We start from the raw sequence: 15,670 nt of genomic DNA on the forward strand, positions 1-15,670 counted from the left end.
AGAGAGCGAGAGAGAGCGAGCGAGCGAGGTTGAGAGAGGAGGTTGAGAGAGAGCGAGAGGAGGTTGAGAGAGAGAGAGAGCGAGAGAGAGCGAGAGAGAGCGAGGAGGTTGAGAGAGAGAGAGAGCGAGCGAGGTTGAGAGAGAGCGAGGTTGAGAGAGAGAGCGAGCGAGGTTGAGAGAGAGCGAGGTTGAGAGAGAGCGAGGTTGAGAGAGAGCGAGGTTGAGAGAGAGCGAGGTTGAGAGAGAGCGAGGTTGAGAGAGAGCGAGGTTGACAGAGAGCGAGCGAGCGAGGTTGACAGAGAGCGAGCGAGGTTGAGAGAGAGCGAGAGAGAGCGAGCGAGCGAGGTTGAGAGAGAGCGAGGTTGAGAGAGAGCGAGAGAGAGCGAGCGAGGTTGAGAGAGAGCGAGCGAGGTTGAGAGAGAGCGAGGGAGCGAGGTAGAGAGAGAGAGAGCGAGCGAGGTTGAGAGAGCGAGGTTGAGAGAGAGAGCGAGCGAGGTTGAGAGAGAGCGAGAGAGAGCGAGCGAGGTTGAGAGCGAGCGAGAGAGAGCGAGCGAGGTTGAGAGAGAGCGAGGGAGGTTGAGAGAGAGCGAGCGAGGTTGAGAGAGAGCGAGCGAGCGAGGTTGAGAGCGTGCGAGCGAGAGAGCGAGGTTGAGAGAGAGCGAGCGAGCGAGGTTGATAGAGAGCGAGGCTGAGAGAGAGCGAGCGAGCGAGGTTGATAGATAGCGCTGAGAGAGAGCGCATGGAAATTAAACCTTAAACTATGAGTTGCCCCACTTAAAATACTTAGTTGTATGAACTAATAATATATTTAAAAATCTGTCATATCAACTTGATTTTCTGAGTTTAAGGCTGTGGTCTAACCAATGATGTATCTTATTGGGTGCATATTATCTTTTAAAATGTATACTGTAAATATTTCAAATAATTTTATAGTGATCATTGTCATAACCAGTATGGACAAGTATTGTGTCCAGCATAAACAGCTATTTGTTTGGTTCATATACAGTAGCTGCCATTACGTGAAGTGTCAACCAACATGTATTTTGTTGACTTTCAAACATTCAGCTCAGCTGTCTCTATGAGGGTGCCACAGGGTTAAATTCTCGGCCCGATTCTTCTCTGTATACATCAATGATGTCACTCTTGCTGCTGGTGATTCTCTGATCCACCTCTACACAGACGACACCATTCTGTATACCTCTGGCTCTTCTTTGGACACTGTGTTAACTAGCCTCCAGACGAGCTTCAAAGCCATACAACTCTCCTTCTGTGGCCTCCAACTGCTCTTAAATGCAAGTAAAACTAAATGCATGCTATTCAACTGATCGCTGCCAGCGCCCGCCCGTCCAGCATCACTACTCTGGACGGTTCTGACGGTTCTGACAACTACAAATACCTAGGTGTCTGGGTAGACTGTAAACTCTCCATCCAGACTCACATTATTAAGCATCTCCAATCCAAAATTAAATCTAGAATCGGCTTCCTATTTCGCAACACAGCATCCTTCGCTCATGCTGCCAAACATACACTCGTAAAACTGACCATCCTACCGATCCTCGACTTTTGCGATGTCATCTACAAAATAGCCTCCAACACTCTACTCAACAAATTGGATGCAGTCTATCACAGTGCCATCCGTTTTGTCACCAAAGCCCCATATACTACCCACCACTGTGACCTGTATGCTCTCGTTGGCTGGCCCTCGCTTCATACTCGCCACCAAACCCACAGGCTCCAGGTCATTTACAAGTCTCTGCTAGGTAAAGCCCAGCCTTATCTCAGCTCACTGGTCACCATAGCAGCATCCACCCGTAGCACGCTCTCCAGCAGATATATCTCACTGGTCACCCCCAAAGCCAGTTCATCCTTGGCCGCCTTTCCTTCCAGTTCTCTGCTGCCAATGACTGGAACGAACTGCAAAAATCACAGAAGCTGGAGACTCGTATCTCCCTCACCAGCTGTCAGAGCAGCTCACAGATCACTGCACCTGTACATAGCCCATCTGTAAATAGCCCTAACTTCCTCATCCCCATACTGTATTTTTTTTTTATCTTGCTCCTTTGCACCCCAGTATCTCTTACTTGCACATTCATCTTCTGCACATCTACCATTCTAGTTTTTACTTGTAATTACTTCACCAGCATTGCCTATTTATTGCCTTACCTCCCTTATCCTACCTCATTTGCACACACTGTATATAGACTTTTTCTACTGTATTAATGACTATGTTTGTTTATTCCATGGGTAACTCTGTGTTGTTGTATGTGTCGAACTGCTTTTCTTTATCTTGGCCAGGTCGCAGTTGTAAATGAGAACTTGTTCTCAACTAGCCTACCTGGTTAAATAAAGGTGAAATAAAACATCACCAATCAGCATAGTCTTTGCTTGTGTGTATCCATTACGTGCTTAACCAATTAAACTAATGTTATTATTAAGAGGTATGATGTATTTGCATGCATGCATGAATGAATGACTGCCATAGGGCATGCCAATGAATAGATGTTCACCAGCTGAATTTATCGAAAAGCAATCACATTGCATTTCGACTAGAATAAAACATCATTTTTTTATTTGGTTTGCAGTAATCGATATCAATATAGTACTAAAATTAACATAAGGTAGAACAAAAACACACAATAAATAAAAATAAGAAGAACACAAAGAAAGCTACAGGGTCAGTTCCAATACCATATTTAGGATGTGTAGGGATACAGGAGTAGTAGAGGAAGATACAGTGCTGTGAAAAAGTACTTGCCTCCTTTCTGATTTGATCTATTTTTGCATATTTAATACTGAATGTTATCAGATCTTCAACCAAAACCGAATATTAGATAAAGGGAACCCGAGTGAACAAATAACAATAATTATATACTTATGTCATAAACAAAGTTATGCAACACCCGATGACCCCGTGTAAAAAATAATTGCCCCCTTACACTCTCAATAACCGGTTGTACCACCTTTAGCTCCAATGACTCCAACCTAACGCAGAGAATTCTACAGGAGAATGTCATGCTGCAAGACAACTTTTCTTGTGTAAGGGTATGGTGACTAGGCAAGTTGCATTCAGACCTGGATTCGATTATACTATTTTACATTTTTCAAATACTTTGTGTTTTCTTCACCTTATCTGGAGTGTACCTTTGCCACTAGGCAAGGCCAATCAAGCCCAAATAAAGTATTTGAAATTATTTCAAATAGTATTTGAACCCAACTCTGGTTGCATTACACTAAATCTTAATGGGCATCTTGAATATGGGTAGACTTTTTTTCAAAACTTTTCCACTCTCCGTTCATATTGTATTGTTTATTTGTAGAGACAGCCATGAATGAAGGAGAGGGGGATAATAGGGGAAGATGGAGATTTGACAAGGCCGGTGGGGCGTCGAGACAGATGGAATGACACACGAGTGAGACAGGCGAGAGGTGTCGCTCCCAGTTACACTAACCGATGGGCCTAGTCACAATCTGTGAAGTTTGAGCTTTTCACACAAAGCAATGCAGCACCCTATATATACATTATTAGTAATAATATGATAATTTGGTTATTTAGCTTAGCCACAACCTGTTAAGCTAGCGCCTTCCACACTAACAACATACCATCCTGTCTTATACAGGACTAGTAATAATATAATATGGTGATTTAGCTTAGGCGCTACCTGTGTTGCTAGCGCGTTCCACACATAGCAATGTAGAATCCTTTCTACAGTACTACTATACAGTATATTTGTTGGTAATTGACTTAGCCATAACATGTGAAGCTTGCGCTTTCCACACATAGCCTTATACAGTACTAGTAATAATGATTATGGTCATTTAGCTTAGCCACAACTTGTGTAGCTAGCGCTCTCCACACAAAGCAACATGCTAGCATCCTCTCTTAAACAATAGCCTACTATGCAGACCCTGGCAACATCTCTGATCCAGTGCCACTATGACTATGATTGTATCTCATGGTCCAGTGGCATAAAAAAAATCTGAAAGACAAACTTCAAATGGCCCAAAACCAACTGATGAGAATTATACTCAAGCTCAGCCCTAAAATGCACATTTGTCCTAATAAATTCAGGGAACTGAACTGACTTCCAGTTGATCTCCGGGTGGTGCAGATCAAACTGTTAATTTTAAAAGTTATACATGACCTTGCCCCCAGTTACCTGTCTGGTTATTTTAATTTAATTAGAGACTCTCGTAGCCATCACACCAGAGCCAGTGTTACCAATATCAGACCGCTGCACGATAGGAGCATGGCTGGAAAAAGCTATTTTCTTAACACTGGTGCAGAGGAATGGAATGGTGTACCAAACCATATAAAATCCATCCCTACGCAAGGGAGTTTTATGATAAACCTTAAAGGGATAGTTCACCCAAATGACCAAATAACATATTGGTTTATGACAACAATCTATGCTTTGGTTTAGTTTCCCTGGGACTGTTCCAAGTGCATTTGTTGCACAAATCCCATTCAAGTTATGGGACCGATATTAGCATTTTTTGCACATCATATTCAAAACATCTATAAGTGACTTTGTTAAGCTTCACAATCAATATTTGAAAATTATGCACGATAAATGCTAATATCGGTCCCATGACTTGATTAGGATTTGTCCCACAAAACCATATCATGCATTGCTGTCATACCTTGTCCATAGACTGCTTACAGGGTAAGGAAACCAATGTGTCATTTTGTAATTTGGTGAACTATCCCTTTAAGAAATGGTTTATGAGCTAAATATTTTAATGTGACAGAGGCTAAAAGAAAGTATAATTGTATCAATGAACGTTACTTGGTCATCTATTTTATTCCGTTTGCTCTTTCTTCCCTATTGATGATGTATTTTAGATGTATTTTGTTTTCATGTTGTATATTTTGGTTTTAAAGTATTTTCAAGAGGACCACAATGAAAATACATGTTTAAACTCATCCTCCATGATTTGAATGCCATTGCACTGTATCCACGTGTGTGGTTGTATTGTGTTTGAATTGTGTATTGTGTTTTACTGCTGAGCATAGTGTGCTTGAGAGGTTTTTGTTCACTAGCAGGAACCCCTTTCAGCTTTGATATTTGTCTGTGTTTGTTTTTTAATGTTCAGCCAACATTCTTCCTACCTATCGAGAGGTTTTGCAGAGTGCTAATTCATAAAACATAAATAGCCTTTTTTTTCTCCGACACAATCACTCTGCAATTTGTTTGTTGGAACTGCCCTCAGCGCACGACCCCGGTATGCACTAAATAATTTACAACCAAAACACGGCGAATCGAGATTGGAGAAACAGGCGGCAAAGTTATTTTACAAAAAGGAACATGGCTCCACTAATATTTTTACACAAGAAAGCGAAGGTGGTTGGGTACTTTTACAGCATCTTCCAAAAAACGGACACAAAATCTACCTTTTGAACTATCAACATCAATCTAGCGCCATCTTTACAGTCAATAAAAGCTTTTTTTGTAAAACCGTGTTTTTGTAAATCGTCTCCCTCATCCCCAACCACCCCCTGCCAAGTACCCCTTGTGTTCAAATGTAAACAGCATCTCATTTTCCGTTTTATCTCTAATTATCTCCTGTCGTTTTCTCGCAACAGGAGTCTTCTGAAATCGGTGGAGGAGGAGCTAAACCAGAGGTAGGCCCAGCGATGTCTTTCCTTCCCCATTTTTCTTGTTTTTACTCCCACTTCTTTCTGTCTCTCTTTCTCACTGAAACTTTCTTTCCTATCCTCTCTTCTAATTCCTACCTCTCTATATAGGACAGGGTTCAATTGGAAAAATAAATGTGACTTCCCTGGATAAATAAAAGTTAATCTTATCTGTCTTCTATTTCTGGACTATTTTATTCTCATCCCTTTCCCCTCATATTTTTCTCATCTTCAGCCTCGCTTTCTCCCCTTACTTTTCGCTCTTCCTCCCCCCACCTCTTTCTTGCACTACTCAATATTTAATGTGACCTAACCTCCTGTCTCTGTGCTTGTCCGAGTGAAATGGACGACTAACTTGCTTTAGAACCATGTCCGCGGAGACCAGGGTGATTTCTCACCCTGCGGAGGCGTTAAAGCCGTATGCCCAGTTATAGCGCAGAGGGACTGAAAGCCGACGGGATGTCCGCTATTGTTTATTGTAATCTTTGTCTCGTTGCGGCGTGGTGTGCTGCTAGCATCCATTAATTCTCAGCGTTAGGGTAAAAAAAATACACCTCATGCAGGAAATATACATGGAAACTGATTTCCAATACACAAGTGACGAGCAGGTGCTAGATCAGTTTATGCTGTATATAGCCAACTCCAATGTTCGTTGTCTTGCCACACGTGACGTTTGGTAAGACAACACAAATGGATAGCTAGACTCGGTTCAAAATAAGGTGTTGATTGTTTCGGGTGCCTTCTCTACTTTCATCTTTGTTGATGAAATGGCACTCAAATGTTGGCCGGTTCACTACTAAAGACGTCAGCATGCTTCACTCGGCTAGGCGAACAGCACGTGTGCTCGCATACTCCCTCAAAAGACCTCTGCTTGAAAAACAAGATAAAAGCGGAAATAGTACAGTTTGTTCGTTTTGAGACGCCATAGTCAGTATACGCTTCCTCAAAGTAGTCTGAATGAATCCAAAATAACGCAAGAAATATCATTCATTTTGCCGAGGAGATCTTAGTTGTGCAATAATTCCAAACTAAGGTGTTTGGTGCAGTATTTCTCAACCAAAATAATTGCATGAAAATGAGTCACCGCTCGTTGAATGACAACAGACTTTACTGAGGAACCCCTACTGTTGAACAATCACTGATGAATGGACGTAGACTTCGGCTACCAACTTCAGTGTCCCTCAAGAAAGAAAATGTGTCTTCGAAAAAACCCTCACCGAAGTCCAAAAACAAACACATTATATGCACAAACTCTTCCGATTGGTTACAGTTGGGAAGCATGCGGACGCCATAAGGTAGACCTCACATTGAAATGAATAATGGTGCATATTATCACATTTCACTGTTGAAATCTTTTGGACACGAGGTGCCGACTAACAATTTTTCGACATTGGACAGGAGAAGAGCATGCATCCCCAATGCTGAAATTCTGTTCAAGAGGATTGTTGGTATGGGGTGGATCTTTCCTCATCTCTCATAAGCCCTTAGACGGGAGTCCTCAGCTGATTCTGAGCCACGATGGAGAAATGCCTCTACCACTGTACCTCTTCAGTTCAATACCACTACAAATAATTGTATTGTATTAATCCCAGAGGGGCAACTATAAAGACATTAATAAAGTTGTATTTAATTTAAATGTACATCCCTCTTCTCCCTTAGGGGACACGAGACTCATTTAGATGATGGTGGTGATGATGATGATTGTGGTGATAATGATGGTGGTGACCATGATGATGAAATGCAACAGTAAGTCCTACTGTCTTCAACCTCTTTCTCCTTTCAACTTAACTGTCCTCTTAACATTTAATCTATAAATTGTATCTATACATTATTTGTTATGCTAATTATAGGAACTGGCTACTCTACCAGGGGCCAGGTTCATGTCCAATAAGAAATGCTTAATGAACAAGTCCAGGTAGTCCGTTTTTTTATTTACTGTGTTTTCTTCCATTTGATGCCTTATAGTGCCTAATGAACGTGACCCAGGATATACACTGAGTGTATGAACACCTGCTCTTTCCATGACAGACTGAATCCAGGTGAAAGCTATGATCCCTTATTGATGTAACTTGTTAAATAAACTTCAATCCGTGTAGATGAAGGGGAGGAGGCAGGTTAAAAAAAGATTTTGAAACCTTGAGACAGTTGAGACATGTATTGTGTATGTGTACCATTCAGAGGGTGAATGGACAAGACACAAATATTTAAGTGCCTTTGAACAGGGTATTGTAGCAGGTGACAGGCCCACCGGTTTGATACAACAGTTTCCCGTGTGTATCAAGAATGGTCCACCACCCAAAGGACATTGAACCAACTTGACTCCTGTGGGATGCATTGGGGTCAACAGGTGCCAGCATCCCTGTGGAGTGGTTTTGTTGCCTTGTAGAGTCCATGTCCTGACGAATTGAGGCTGTTCTGAGGGCAACGGGAAGGGGGGTGCAACTCAATATTAGGGAGGTCTTCTTAATGTTTTGTACACTGTATATGATACACAAATAAAGGTATAACTATTAGTACAATAGGTTGTTCTAATAGTTATGCCCTATCTCTCTCTTAGTGCCAAGGGCTCCACAATGCGCCCAAAGAGCCTCCACCACCGCCTCCCAACGTCAAGGTATGTATTCTTCAAATTACTCATTGTCCATATTTTGAGACTGAGAGCGTAGTGTTTTCTCACATATAAACCTGCAAGATGATCTATTTACTTCAGTGTACACAGGAATCCTTTTGTGGCACCACTTTAAATTGAACATAGCACAACATTTGTTTATATTTCCTATAGCCCTATTGTGTGCAATAGAGCATAATATTTGAGGTATTTCTTGGTGTGACTTTACATCTAATGATGATGTTTACATGTTGACGTGTGTGCTTTGATGCCGATCCTGTAGCGTTGGGGGTCAAATCAATTTCAACGTATGATTTTATTTTACAAATGTAATTTATTTCAATTCAGTTGACTTCATTAAATGGGAATTTACCAGAACCCTGATATTCTATCTATTTGTTTTGTATTTTGCTCTGAGGCCATTCCCATTCCACAGGATGTTGCCAACTCCCCTGCTCACCATGGCTCCCCTGGTGACCATGACGACCACGGGGGGCCATAAAGCGTTGTCCAGCCACCGAGAGCCCCGCCCACTCTGCCACCCATGTGCCGCCCAGGCCGACTCCCCCCGCACAAGCAGCTTAGCTTAGGTAGGTAACATGGTTTAAAGGCATGCTCACAAACTGAATGGGTGTATTCTGGGAGTTGTAGACAATTCTGTCAGAAATGCATTAATGTGGGTTTTCTTATCTCCCCTGCACTTAATTGGAGGACCAAAGCTGTGGTCCCTTTGAATGAATGAATGAATGGGTCGGTGGGTGAGTGAGTCGAATGAATGAATTAATCAGTCAGTCAATTCATCACAATACCAACCGCAATACCAAACCTGGACCACTTAGACAATAAGTGTGATGATGCTGAAATAAAAACTACCACTGTTTTCAGGGATCTCTCCTTCCTCCTTCCAACCCTGCCAACATCCTCAAGAGGCTCCGCCCCACCTCCTCCCTGTCTTAGCCAGTCAGCTTTTCCAAAGTGGACCCTGTGGTTGCCAGCTAGTATTTATAGCCTGTCAGTTTAATTAGGAGCAGTGGTGTGTCTGGTGTTGGCATGCGATAATGTCACACCCCCTCTCTGCATCATGAGTCACCCTCCAATACACTTACACAAACTTCCCCAGTTTCCACATCCTGTCCACTTCGAGCAGTCTGGTGACAGGGGCCAACTTTCAAACGAAGCTGACTGTCCCTCACGTGTGCATCTCAATAGTTTTCCTCCCATCATCAGCTTTCCTTCATCTGCATTTGACATGAAAGAACTGGACTAGTACCAGGGCTATTCCATCCTATTGCATTCTCCTGTCCTGTTGTTTTCAGATATGTCAAGGTGAAGGAGAAGAGACGAGGAGTGGACGCCACTTTAGACTATTGAGACAAATCTTAGTTTAGTCACTGTGGTGATCTTAGTCTTATCAGTGTCTTGTTTCAGCACAATTGTTGTAATTGCTCAGTTCCCACAGAGCTACATACTCTCTTGCTTCCTTTTCTTCTCTCCACAGCACCATTCAGATTGTGGCTATTGGGGAATCATTTAAATAATGTAATATTTCAAAATGAATCAATAATTAAGTTCCCTCCTAACAGGCAATGGGTTCAGCCCATCAGAAGTGAGCGGGGATGCTGGTGTTGCCGAGAAGCAGTCTACTATGCCACCTTGTGTCACCACAAGGAAGGACAGGAAAGAGATTCCGGTAACATCATAGTCATTTAGCCTTGGTCAGAAGCTGTGCGTAAAAATGGGTGGCGACACTTTTGGTGAATTTTCTGTATATAATGCACTTGAAGTGGATTCTGTCAAATCCATAGTGCATTATAAGACTTCCTGTAAGCATTATGTGTTAAACATTTTTTTTTTTTTTTAGGTAGTAAAGTGCATTATATTGATAACCGGTCATGGCTGTCATTAATTCATTAATATCTATAATCAGGTGTTCATTATGTACATCATGCGTTATTGCATAATCGGTCCTGTGTGGCTCAGTCGGTAGAGCATGGCGCTTGCAACGCCAAGCGTCGTGGGTTCGATTCCCGCTGGGGCCACCCATATGTAAAAAGTAGTGGCCCCAGCCGACTTGTAAGTCGCTTTGGACAAAAGCGTCTGCTAAATGGGATATATATATATATATATATACATAATGCATTGCACAGCGCTGGTTCATAGAAAGTGTTATTTAAAATGTTTCTGACCTTTTCACATTTTTACATACTAACTTTACTATGTGTTACCTGAAAGTAATTTATTTGGTGAACAATGAATGTAAATGGTGATTAATTCATTAACATGTCCTAACAGCTATAATAAGACTTAAATTGTCATTGCAAAATAGATAATTATGCGGTTTTGCATTATGACTAAACATAAATCTTCTCATTCTTCTTAGAAGTGGATTTTTATTTGCATCCAATGCTCTGAACAAAGAGCATTTGTTATATGTTTACCTCATTAGTTACTCATTAATAAGCGACAACTCATGATTTAAAGATCACTTATAGTTCACTTAAAGTGCTACTGTGTTTTTCCCAAGATATTACAGCACTGATAGACAGAGTGATGCACAGCTCAATATATCGACATATTATTTTCATATTTAATAATATTACAGTATAATATGCAGTATATTTGAACTATGATTGTTAATGATTCTACACTGACCTTGGTATGATGATGTCATTTCCTGTTTCCTCAGAAACCAATCAGTAATGGCCTTCCCCCCACGCCAAATGTCCACGTAAGTCTTAACATCCCTTACCTGCTCTTACACACACGCATTGTCAAGTAGAAAACTATAACTGTACTAGGAAAAAGCAAATGAGCACTAAGATACAGAAACAAAAGCACAAATGTGTTGATTACACATTCATTATCTAAATAATTTATGTGAATTGTAATTAATTCATTAGCAACCTAAAAGTAGTAGTGTTGAGTTCATAACACATTTGTAATTACCACAACCCTCGAGCTAGAGATCCTGCCATAAATAAATCTATTTATTATATTGGACTGAATTTATAAAGGGTTTTTCCAGGTGCTCTACATTGATCAACTATAACTAAACATCTACATTCTGTTTTCGCTGCACAGATGGGAGCCTGTTTCTCCAAAGTCTTCAATGGCTGCCCTCTAAAGATCCACTGTGCGGCGTCATGGATCAACCCCGACACGAGAGGTGGGCCTCGTGCCAATTCATTTCTGTCTAACTGCCGTGGACCCTGATTCCATCAATTGCAGATAACAGGAAACTGTATTTATGCTGTATTTTAAGGACAGATCATGTGGATTTGTGTCAATGTTCAATGACAATGTCTGCAAGGGTGTGGGGTGTGCAGGGTCTGACAGACGGAGCACGGTTAATATTTTTACCAAACCCGCTGTGCGGTTTACCTTTGTCTGCAATTGATTGGATTACTTTATTTTCAGTCTCGCGCTACCTGGTGTCCCACTGTATTCTTGTTCGAGAAAGGCTTGGAGAAACCTAGAACAGGAGTCTAAGCTAACTTGACTTTCGTCTTTGTCTTACCCTATGTCTTATTTGCAGTTTGCATGTGCTACTATTAGTTTCCTTCTTAGGCAGAGTCCTAAGCAATCTGTGTATTGTTAAATATACCTTGTCTCTCTCTGTTATAATACTTAATGATTGTTTAATTCTCTGTTTTAGACCAATACCTGCTATTCGGTGCCGAAGAGGGTATTTACACTCTAAATCTCAACAAACTGCATGACTCCTCCATGGAACAGGTCAGTGTCTCATTATTTCATTTGAATGATCTTTTTGTCAGTGTCATGCATAGGAGTAATAGGTGGCAGGGAAGTCAGGCGCAGGAGAGTCAAATAGAGTGTAAAATAGGGTCTTTTAATAAAGTCCACGGAGTATGCTCCATAACACTAAAAGTACATAACAAACAAACATGGGTACAAGGACCCGACGTGCACCTATACAACAAACACACTACACTGACAATAAAACAATCTCTGACAAAAACATGAGGAGAAACAGAGGGTTATATACACAACAGGTAATGAATGGGATTGAAAACAGGTGTGTGGGAAGACAAGACAAAACCAATGGAAAATGAAAAAAGGATCAATGATGGCTAGAAGACCGGTGACGTCGAACGCCGAGCACCGCCCGAACAAGGAGAGGCAACGACTTCGGCAGAAGTCGTGACAGTCAGTAAATTTCAATTGTTCTAACTGCTTCCAATGTTTTTACAGTGTAATGTATTAAACATAATCTATCTATTTATGTGAAGATTGAAATATTCTCTGTCACATCAAATTACAAATTATAGTTCAATTTGAATGCTTGCTTCTTCATGACGTAAGTAAAGGATTTGAGGTTTGATCCACAAGGTTTTATCCACAAGGATCTGAGGTTTGATCCACAAGGTTTTATCCACAAGGATTTGAGGTTTGATCCACAAGGATTTGAGGTTTGATCCACAAGGATTTGAGGTTTGATCCACAAGGATTTGAGGTTTGATCCACAAGGATTTGAGGTTTTGATCCACAAGGTTTTATCCAGAACTGGTCAATGAGACACGGATTATGATTTCAATTGACCACCTACAGAACTATTAAAAACAGATACCTTTTTTTATTTCCTAGCTCTTTCCCCGGAGGTTTACGTGGCTTTATGTCATGAGTAATAGTCTGCTCTCCATATCTGGTAAGGATTCATCATAGAAACCTGTATTGCCACACATTGTTAATATATCTCAACAAATAACTATAGTGCACACAAAGTTTTACGTTGTTTGTTTGTAGTTTCCAGAATAGAATAGATTCTCCAGACACATCATTTAAATGTACCTTTGGCCGCACACAATGACTGTGACTGACATTAAAAACATAAATCATAAGCAAGAAATCTGTCATCAAGAGCATTAGTCTAATTTTATCATGAAAAATGCACTTGTAAATGTAAATTCTACTTGTCGGTACTTCCTCCAGATACAGTGCTTTGCGAAAGTATTCGGCCCTCTTGAACTTTGCGACCTTTTGCCACATTTCAGGCTTCAAAAAACTGTATTTTTTTGTGAAGAATCAACAACAAGTGGGACACAATCATGAAGTGGAACGACATTTATTGGATATTTTTAAACTTTTTTAACAAATCAAAAACTGAAAAATTAGGCGTGCAAAATTATTCAGCCCCTTTACTTTCAGTGCAGCAAACTCTCTCCAGAAGTTCAGTGAGGATCTCTGAATGATCCAATGTTGACCTAAATGACTAATGATGATAAATACAATCCACCTGTGTGTAATCAAGTCTCCGTATAAATGCACCTGCACTGTGATAGTGTCAGAGGTCCGTTAAAAGCGCAGAGAGCATCATGAAGAACAAGGAACACACCAGGCAGGTCCGAGATACTGTTGTGAAGAAGTTTAAAGCCGGATTTGGATACAAAAAGATTTCCCAAGCTTTAAACATCCCAAGGAGCACTGTGCAAGCGATAATATTGAAATGGAAGGAGTATCAGACCACTGCAAATCTACCAAGACCTGGCCGTCCCTCTAAACTTTCAGCTCATACAAGGAGAAGACTGATCAGAGATGCAGCCAAGAGGCCCATGATCACTCTGGATGAACTGCAGAGATCTACAGCTGAGGTGGGAGACTCTGTCCATAGGACAACAATCAGTCGTATCTTGCACAAATCTGGCCTTTATGGAAGAGTGGCAAGAAGAAAGCCATTTCTTAAAGATTTCCATAAAAAGTGTTGTTTAAAGTTTGCCACGAGCCACCTGGGAGACACACCAAACATGTGGAAGAAGGTGCTCTGGTCAGATGAAACCAAAATTGAACTGAAAACTGCTGTTCACAAATGCTCTCCATCCAACCTCACTGAGCTCGAGCTGTTTTGCAAGGAGGAATGTTAAAAAATTTCAGTCTCTCGATTTGCAAAACTGATAGAGACATACCCCAAGCGACTTACAGCTGTAATCGCAGCAAACGGTGGCGCTACAAAGTATTAACTTAAGGGGGCTGAATAATTTTGCACGCCCAATTATTCAGTTTTTGATTTGTTAAAAAAGTTTGAAATATCCAATAAATGTCGTTCCACTTCATGATTGTGTCCCACTTGTTGTTGATTCTTCACAAAAAAATACAGTTTTATATCTTTATGTTTGAAGCCTGAAATGTGGCAAAAGGTTGCAAAGTTCAAGGGGGCCGAATACTTTCGCAAGGCACTGTATACAAGCAGTTAGATGATGCACTTTTTGCGTGCAAATTAAAGATATTATAATTGCCTTCAAAGCACTCAAAAGGTGTGTTCGTTGTGTTTTTAGGCAGGAAATGCCTCGCAGCTCTGTCACAATCTGGCGGGTCTGTATGAGCATGCTCGACAGATGCAGAAGCTGCCAATGGCCATCCCCACCCACCGGCTCCAAGACAAAATCATTCCAAGGTAAGAAGATGGCGATGCCTCTGTGTGTAGGAGTTTTCTGTGGGTAGAGTCCTACTTTTGAGACTTTGTTATTGTGTTTTTTAGGACATTTTCCATCTCCAACAGGATTCCCGACACCAAGGGATGTCAGAAGTGCTGTGTGGGTGAGTAGTCATGGACATTCTTTTTCTCTCTCTCCCCCCTCGGTTTTCATCTGTGTCTACGTCAGACCCACTACTTTCCAACAAGTTGCTACATAATCTTGCTACAAGATTGAGAGTAGATGCATCACTTCACTACATGTAATAAACACAATAGTTCTCCATTCCCCTTATAACCAATTAGGACAACAACCTCTTCAACTGGGTACCAATAGTAGAAAGGTCTTTGAAATACATTATTGTGGTCCCAGCTTAGTATGATTGACAGCCCCGACTGACTACCAACTATTCCCCCTTAGTGAGAAATCCTTACACGGGCCACAAGTACTTGTGTGGAGCCTTCCAATCCAATGTGGTCATGTTGGAATGGGTGGAGCCCATGCAGAAGTTCATGCTCATCAAGGTAAGAATTTTTATGTCTGTCCATTTTTTAGCCATCTCCATCAGTTTGCCAGGCTCACACTCCCCAAACCTTTGAGGAGTGCTGACAACCCATGTCATAGCCATATAAGAGTTTAGCCATTGAGGTTTCAACCAAAAACAAAAAAAGCATTGACACTAGCTATGCTAAGAGCTTCCGGGGAAGAATTGACTAATAACAATCCACAACTTTCCCCTAACTGCCAGGTCAAATGGAGGTGTTTGAGATATGCAAAGAGACATCCCTTTACTTTGTAGCCTACATGCTAATGGAAACACACTTCCCTCTTCCTAAAAACACTGACTTCCCCCTGCCCGCTGGCACTGGAAGTGTTTGTGTTTGAGATGAGCATGCTAACCCACCAACATAGACTAAGCTACCTTTGCTTTGTAACTGACGAGCTAATGCTAATGCTTACCCTTTTATTTATGTTTTGTTCTATATATATCATACATGT

General features: G+C 41.2%; 1 pseudogene; it reads left to right on the forward strand.

Moving 5' to 3' along the window:
• The window catches only part of LOC135520228 (mitogen-activated protein kinase kinase kinase kinase 3-like), a 52,445-nt pseudogene that overhangs the window by 30,883 nt on the left and 5,892 nt on the right, over nucleotides 1-15,670 (forward strand).

The sequence above is a fragment of the Oncorhynchus masou genome, chromosome 4, assembly GCF_036934945.1.
Source record: "Oncorhynchus masou masou isolate Uvic2021 chromosome 4, UVic_Omas_1.1, whole genome shotgun sequence".
In the NCBI taxonomy this organism is placed as follows: Eukaryota; Metazoa; Chordata; class Actinopteri; order Salmoniformes; family Salmonidae; genus Oncorhynchus; species Oncorhynchus masou.